Consider the following 8,322-nt stretch of genomic DNA (forward strand, 5'->3'; position numbering starts at 1 on the left):
GAAAAGTAGACGTTTAGGTCAATTTTATGCATTCTGGCGTTCGTAGATACAAGAAAACTGTTAAAATTCTTCAGAAACGTCACTTTTGAAGTGTTTTCTTGTACTTTTAAGCCAATCAGAAACCCTACGGGCTCGGAAAGTGCAACGAAACCATCAAATTTTAGCTAGAAACTGTATTTTTGTCGATTTTTATTGAATTTGAACTATATTTCAACGTTTTTTGATGGTTCTGAGCCACCAAACACACTTAAAGCATGCAGAATCGACTCAGAATAGGAAAAGGAGACGTTTAGGTCAATTTTATGCATTCTGGCGTTCGTAGATACAAGAAAACTGTTAAAATTCTTCAGAAACGTCACTTTTGAAGTGTTTTCTTGTACTTTTAAGCCAATCAGATACCCTACGGGCTCGGAAAGTGCAACGAAACCATCAAATTTTAGCTAGAAACTGTATTTTTGTCGATTTTTATTGAATTTGAACTATATTTCAACGTTTTTTGATGGTTCTGAGCCACCAAGCACACTTAAAGCATGCAGAATCGACTCAGAATAGGAAAAGGAGACGTTTAGGTCAATTTTATGCATTCTGGCGTTCGTAGATACAAGAAAACTGTTAAAATTCTTCAGAAACGTCACTTTTGAAGTGTTTTCTTGTGCTTTTAAGCCAATCAGATACCCAACGGGCTCGGAAAGTGGAACGAAACCATCAAATTTTAGCTAGAAACTGTATTTTTGTCGATTTTTATTGAATTTGAACTCAATTTCAACGTTTTTTGATGGTTCTGAGCAACCAAACACACTTAAAGCATGCAGAATCGACTCAGAATAGGAAAAGGAGACGTTTAGGTCAATTTTATGCATTCTGGCGTTCGTAGATACAAGAAAACTGTTAAAATTCTTCAGAAACGTCACTTTTGAAGTGTTTTCTTGTACTTTTAAGCCAATCAGATACCCTACGGGCTCGGAAAGTGCAACGAAACCATCAAATTTTAGCTAGAAACTGTATTTTTGTCGATTTTTATTGAATTTGAACTATATTTCAACGTTTTTTGATGGTTCTGAGCCACCAAACACACTTAAAGCATGCAGAATCGACTCAGAATAGGAAAAGGAGACGTTTAGGTCAATTTTATGCATTCTGGCGTTCGTAGATACAAGAAAACTGTTAAAATTCTTCAGAAACGTCACTTTTGAAGTGTTTTCTTGTACTTTTAAGCCAATCAGATACCCTACGGGCTCGGAAAGTGCAACGAAACCATCAAATTTTAGCTAGAAACTGTATTTTTGTCGATTTTTATTGAATTTGAACTATATTTCAACGTTTTTTGATGGTTCTGAGCCACCAAACACACTTAAAGCATGCAGAATCGACTCAGAATAGGAAAAGGAGACGTTTAGGTCAATTTTATGCATTCTGGCGTTCGTAGATACAAGAAAACTGTTAAAATTCTTCAGAAACGTCACTTTTGAAGTGTTTTCTTGTACTTTTAAGCCAATCAGATACCCTACGGGCTCGGAAAGTGCAACGAAACCATCAAATTTTAGCTAGAAACTGTATTTTTGTCGATTTTTATTGAATTTGAACTATATTTCAACGTTTTTGATGGTTCTGAGCCACCAAACACACTTAAAGCATGCAGAATCGACTCAGAATAGGAAAAGGAGACGTTTAGGTCAATTTTATGCATTCTGGCGTTCGTAGATACAAGAAAACTGTTAAAATTCTTCAGAAACGTCACTTTTGAAGTGTTTTCTTGTACTTTTAAGCCAATCAGATACCCTACGGGCTCGGAAAGTGCAACGAAACCATCAAATTTTAGCTAGAAACTGTATTTTTGTCGATTTTTATTGAATTTGAACTATATTTCAACGTTTTTTGATGGTTCTGAGCCACCAAACACACTTAAAGCATGCAGAATCGACTCAGAATAGGAAAAGGAGACGTTTAGGTCAATTTTATGCATTCTGGCGTTCGTAGATACAAGAAAACTGTTAAAATTCTTCAGAAACGTCACTTTTGAAGTGTTTTCTTGTACTTTTAAGCCAATCAGATACCCTACGGGCTCGGAAAGTGCAATGAAACCATCAAATTTTAGCTAGAAACTGTATTTTTGTCGATTTTTATTGAATTTGAACTATATTTCAACGTTTTTTGATGGTTCTGAGCCACCAAACACACTTAAAGCATGCAGAATCGACTCAGAATAGGAAAAGGAGACGTTTAGGTCAATTTTATGCATTCTGGCGTTCGTAGATACAAGAAAACTGTTAAAATTCTTCAGAAACGTCACTTTTGAAGTGTTTTCTTGTACTTTTAAGCCAATCAGATACCCTACGGGCTCGGAAAGTGCAACGAAACCATCAAATTTTAGCTAGAAACTGTATTTTTGTCGATTTTTATTGAATTTGAACTATATTTCAACGTTTTTTGATGGTTCTGAGCCACCAAACACACTTAAAGCATGCAGAATCGACTCAGAATAGGAAAAGGAGACGTTTAGGTCAATTTTATGCATTCTGGCGTTCGTAGATACAAGAAAACTGTTAAAATTCTTCAGAAACGTCACTTTTGAAGTGTTTTCTTGTACTTTTAAGCCAATCAGATACCCTACGGGCTCGGAAAGTGCAACGAAACCATCAAATTTTAGCTAGAAACTGTATTTTTGTCGATTTTTATTGAATTTGAACTATATTTCAACGTTTTTTGATGGTTCTGAGCCACCAAACACACTTAAAGCATGCAGAATCGACTCAGAATAGGAAAAGGAGACGTTTAGGTCAATTTTATGCATTCTGGCGTTCGTAGATACAAGAAAACTGTTAAAATTCTTCAGAAACGTCACTTTTGAAGTGTTTTCTTGTACTTTTAAGCCAATCAGATACCCTACGGGCTCGGAAAGTGCAACGAAACCATCAAATTTTAGCTAGAATCTGTATTTTTGTCGATTTTTATTGAATTTGAACTATATTTCAACGTTTTTTGATGGTTCTGAGCCACCAAACACACTTAAAGCATGCAGAATCGACTCAGAATAGGAAAAGGAGACGTTTAGGTCAATTTTATGCATTCTGGCGTTCGTAGATACAAGAAAACTGTTAAAATTCTTCAGAAACGTCACTTTTGAAGTGTTTTCTTGTACTTTTAAGCCAATCAGATACCCTACGGGCTCGGAAAGTGCAACGAAACCATCAAATTTTAGCTAGAAACTGTATTTTTGTCGATTTTTATTGAATTTGAACTATATTTCAACGTTTTTTGATGGTTCTGAGCCACCAAACACACTTAAAGCATGCAGAATCGACTCAGAATAGGAAAAGGAGACGTTTAGGTCAATTTTATGCATTCTGGCGTTCGTAGATACAAGAAAACTGTTAAAATTCTTCAGAAACGTCACTTTTGAAGTGTTTTCTTGTACTTTTAAGCCAATCAGATACCCTACGGGCTCGGAAAGTGCAACGAAACCATCAAATTTTAGCTAGAAACTGTATTTTTGTCGATTTTTATTGAATTTGAACTATATTTCAACGTTTTTTGATGGTTCTGAGCCACCAAACACACTTAAAGCATGCAGAATCGACTCAGAATAGGAAAAGGAGACGTTTAGGTCAATTTTATGCATTCTGGCGTTCGTAGATACAAGAAAACTGTTAAAATTCTTCAGAAACGTCACTTTTGAAGTGTTTTCTTGTACTTTTAAGCCAATCAGATACCCTACCTGCTCGGAAAGTGCAACGAAACCATCAAATTTTAGCTAGAAACTGTATTTTTGTCGATTTTTATTGAATTTGAACTATATTTCAACGTTTTTTGATGGTTCTGAGCCACCAAACACACTTAAAGCATGCAGAATCGACTCAGAATAGGAAAAGGAGACGTTTAGGTCAATTTTATGCATTCTGGCGTTCGTAGATACAAGAAAACTGTTAAAATTCTTCAGAAACGTCACTTTTGAAGTGTTTTCTTGTACTTTTAAGCCAATCAGATACCCTACGGGCTCGGAAAGTGCAACGAAACCATCAAATTTTAGCTAGAAACTGTATTTTTGTCGATTTTTATTGAATTTGAACTATATTTCAACGTTTTTTGATGGTTCTGAGCCACCAAACACAATTAAAGCATGCAGAATCGACTCAGAATAGGAAAAGGAGACGTTTAGGTCAATTTTATGCATTCTGGCGTTCGTAGATACAAGAAAACTGTTAAAATTCTTCAGAAACGTCACTTTTGAAGTGTTTTCTTGTACTTTTAAGCCAATCAGATACCCTACGGGCTCGGAAAGTGCAACGAAACCATCAAATTTTAGCTAGAAACTGTATTTTTGTCGATTTTTATTGAATTTGAACTATATTTCAAAGTTTTTTGATGGTTCTGAGCCACCAAACACACTTAAAGCATGCAGAATCGACTCAGAATAAGAAAAGGAGACGTTTAGGTCAATTTTATGCATTCTGGCGTTCGTAGATACAAGAAAACTGTTAAAATTCTACAGAAACGTCACTTTTGAAGTGTTTTCTTGTACTTTTAAGCCAATCAGATACCCTACGGTCTCGGAAAGTGCAACGAAACCATCAAATTTTAGCTAGAAACTATATTTTTGTCGATTTTTATTGAATTTGAACTATATTTCAACGTTTTTTGATGGTTCTGAGCCACCAAACACACTTAAAGCATGCAGAATCGACTCAGAATAGGAAAAGGAGACGTTTAGGTCAATTTTATGCATTCTGGCGTTCGTAGATACAAGAAAACTGTTAAAATTCTTCAGAAACGTCACTTTTGAAGTGTTTTCTTGTACTTTTAAGCCAATCAGATACCCTACGGGCTCGGAAAGTGCAACGAAACCATCAAATTTTAGCTAGAAACTGTATTTTTGTCGATTTTTATTGAATTTGAACTATATTTCAACGTTTTTTGATGGTTCTGAGCCACCAAACACACTTAAAGCATGCAGAATCGACTCAGAATAGGAAAAGGAGACGTTTAGGTCAATTTTATGCATTCTGGCGTTCGTAGATACAAGAAAACTGTTAAAATTCTTCAGAAACGTCACTTTTGAAGTGTTTTCTTGTACTTTTAAGCCAATCAGATACCCTACGGGCTCGGAAAGTGCAACGAAAGTAGTTATATAGTGGGGCTGCTGGCTCAGGTCAAATGAGGTCAACCCGAGCTAGGAGCCCCACAACTTTTGATCGAGCGGTCATTGATCTTTTTGGTCGACAATTGACTGTTTGTGTATGAACGTGACTGACCTCGGCGTTGACCTTGCTTTGTCATCGCCTTGTGCTCGATCTATCTGACTCTATGTCCGTAGTCAGGTTGGCCGAGCGGTTTAAGGCGTCAGATTTAAGCTCTGATTCTCGAAAGAGAGCGTGGGTTCGAATCCCACACCTGACAGTTTTTTTTTGTATGCAGTTCTACAGTTTTGTTTTGCGTTTAAATGAAACACAATTTAATATTACGTCATTTATTGAGGAAATATTTCATACAACCAATTGTATAGACACTTAGCATTATTTAAAGAACAGTAACATTTTTTATTGTTAGATATATGATTATCACATGATGGGATTTCTTTAGGCAATTTCACACAGTCTTCAATTGTTTCGAGGTTCACAACTTTGGGGCAGTCTTTTCCTAGCGTTTCCATGAGATAATTTTCTTTACATTTTCCTTTTACATATAAGACCTCCACTCCATGTTCCTTGATGTATTTGAGCAAAATTTCTTTTGCAAATATCTGATCCTTGGAGCCGTCATTAAATCTCAACATGTGATGGTAACGTTCTAGATATCTGGCTTGTTTCTTGGTTTTTTCATCGAGTTCGTTGAATTGTTTGGTGGATTTGAATGTTTCATGTATTGTGTTAATTCCATCGTATATCGTAAGTTCTTTTACAATGAATTCTTGCAGAGTAAAACCTTGTACGTCAACTACAACCAACTTCATCTTGTCAATTATTTCGACTGACTGAGAAGGAAGCGACTATGCAATTGTTTTTCTATCAATCCAACTATTGTGGGTGCTATTAAATCCTAACCACTTGACATACAGTTGGTTGCCTTTCTTTTTTAAAACTTTTTCAACGAGATACACACCTGGATGCTTAACTTTTAGTAGTTCCATTTCATAGAAGCCACCTAAAATGTTTTCACCCTTTTCATCTTTCAAAAAATATGTGATGGGATTAGTGAGATTAATTTTCCTTATTACGAAAATTTCATTTGACCAATTGGGTGTGTATCCCTTATCAAAGATTCCACGATATTTACTTATTCTTACGTTGTCACCAACTGTAAATTTTTGTTTATTGCTAACTATTTTAATGCGAGTATAAGCAGCTTTTAGAATAGCTTTCTCATTACTTTTGTTAACTTGTGAGGGTTTCATTTTTATAGTACGATGATAAGAATTATTATATTGATGTACTACATTTGGCAATAAATCTAACCATTTATAATTTCCTTGCAAACTAAATTCTTTCCACATTAAATTTTTCAATGTGCGATTTACTCTTTCAACGATTGAGGCCTTTTTTAAACTGTAAACACTGTAATGATTAATTTTGTATTTTTTCATAAGATTTTGAAACTTTACATTATAGAATTCTTTTCCTTGATCTGTTTGTAAATTTTTGGGTAACCATACGATCTTGGATAAAATTGTTTCCATTGCAGTCGTTATTTGTTGAGAATCTTTCGATTTTACTGGAACAGCCCACACATATTTTGAGAAACAGTCAATAACAATAAGTATATATTTGTATCCTCTATTTGTCTTAGCATACGGTATCATTTCCACTAAATCTGCTTGTAATGTTTCGTTAATACCCTTAATTATCACCTTACGTCGTGTAAAATTAATTCTTACAGGTTTGTGCAGTTCTGCAACAATATCTCTTTTAATGGGAGTTGGTTCATACACCTTCTTGCGCTTCATTTTTATTGCTCTTGTGTTTATAATATGCTTTCTCGGACGTAACTAATGATTCTTCAAAATTCACAGGGCATTTTATTATCATTTCAGCGAACAAATCCGGTACATTTTCTGTTTTATTGAAGGCATATTTGAACGAGATACGGTCACCGTTACGTAATGAAAGTCCTTCCATTTCTTCTCTATTAAATATTTTGTTATTTACACAAATATTTATTTCATTGCTAGTAATATTTAATTTTGCAATTGAACCAATTTCTAAAGGAAACGTGTAGTGAGTTTCTTTAGACTTTAATATGTACGTGTTTTCGATGGTTTTAGCTGATTCGAAGTGAAATATTAGATTATAGAACATATAGTTCGAAATAGTAATCATAGCATCGTCAACTGAATCTGAAAGTTTAGTATGTTTCAGCAAATGACGTCCGAATTTATCCAGAGTCATATTAAGCAATAATTTTAGCTTCGCGTAGTTCTTCTATTATAGAAACGATTTCGTTTTGGTGACCTGAGTGGCCTGCTGTCTGGGAAGCGACTAACAACTTCAGTCTTTCAACTAATTCATTTGGATCTTCCCAATACACATAATCAACTTTATTTGCGTTTACTTCTTTAAACAATACTTGACCACCTTTCTTCGGCTTTTTATACTTCGTGAGAGTTGAGAACAATGGTCCTATAATATTTTTGTATTTCATAGAACTTGTACCCAATATTCGATCATTTTCATCGAAATTTCTTCGATATGCATTAGTTTTTTCTAGAATTTTTTTGTATATTTCTTTGTCTTCCACAGTAAAATGAATAGGCTTCTTTTTAAAAATGAGTTCATAAATTCCAGGCGTCCCTATAAATATCTCATTATCTATTTTTATATCTGGACCTACAAATTGTACCTCCTTCGAACCAATGTAAAATTTCTCTGAGAACGTGTCATGTCTTACGCCTGTTCTGTGATCAAATTTACTTTCTGTATCGTGATGCATTTCGTCAATATATTTTCTCGGTAATTCATCAAAATCATTTAAATATTCGTTGTAAACATCTGTATCAACGATGTTTTTAATATAATTTTTACTTAATTGAACAGATTTTTCAAGAACTTCATCGAAGTTGTAATTATCATTGTCTTTTTCGGGAATGTATTCGAACACATTGTTCTGTGCATCTGTTTTATTTATTGATTCCTCGAAATCTCCCTGTGACAGAATATCATATTTTGAACTAATCGGACTCATTCCTTGTTCTTTTTCGTTTTTGATTGTATCGATTCTTTTCACAAGGTTAGTAACTTTTGTAGCAATTCTTTTTTGTCTTGGTGTGAAAATTTCTTCTTGCATTGGTGTATTATTGATAGTTTTTTTGGCACGAACAGGAGATAGAATTGT

At 34.5% G+C, this 8,322-nt stretch overlaps 1 non-coding gene across 1 annotated transcript; it reads left to right on the top strand.

The window, feature by feature from the left end:
* Window positions 1–5,310: 5,310 nt before the first annotated feature.
* Trnal-uaa (transfer RNA leucine (anticodon UAA)) lies at window positions 5,311–5,394 on the top strand. The gene has a single exon. It is a non-coding gene; the product is annotated as a tRNA-Leu (tRNA).
* The last annotated feature ends 2,928 nt before the right edge of the window (window positions 5,395–8,322 follow it).

This window comes from Zophobas morio, unplaced genomic scaffold (assembly GCF_036711695.1).
Source record: "Zophobas morio isolate AGI-343-1 ecotype UQ-CSIRO unplaced genomic scaffold, CSIRO_AGI_Zmor_V1 ptg000173l, whole genome shotgun sequence".
In the NCBI taxonomy this organism is placed as follows: domain Eukaryota; kingdom Metazoa; phylum Arthropoda; class Insecta; order Coleoptera; family Tenebrionidae; genus Zophobas; species Zophobas morio.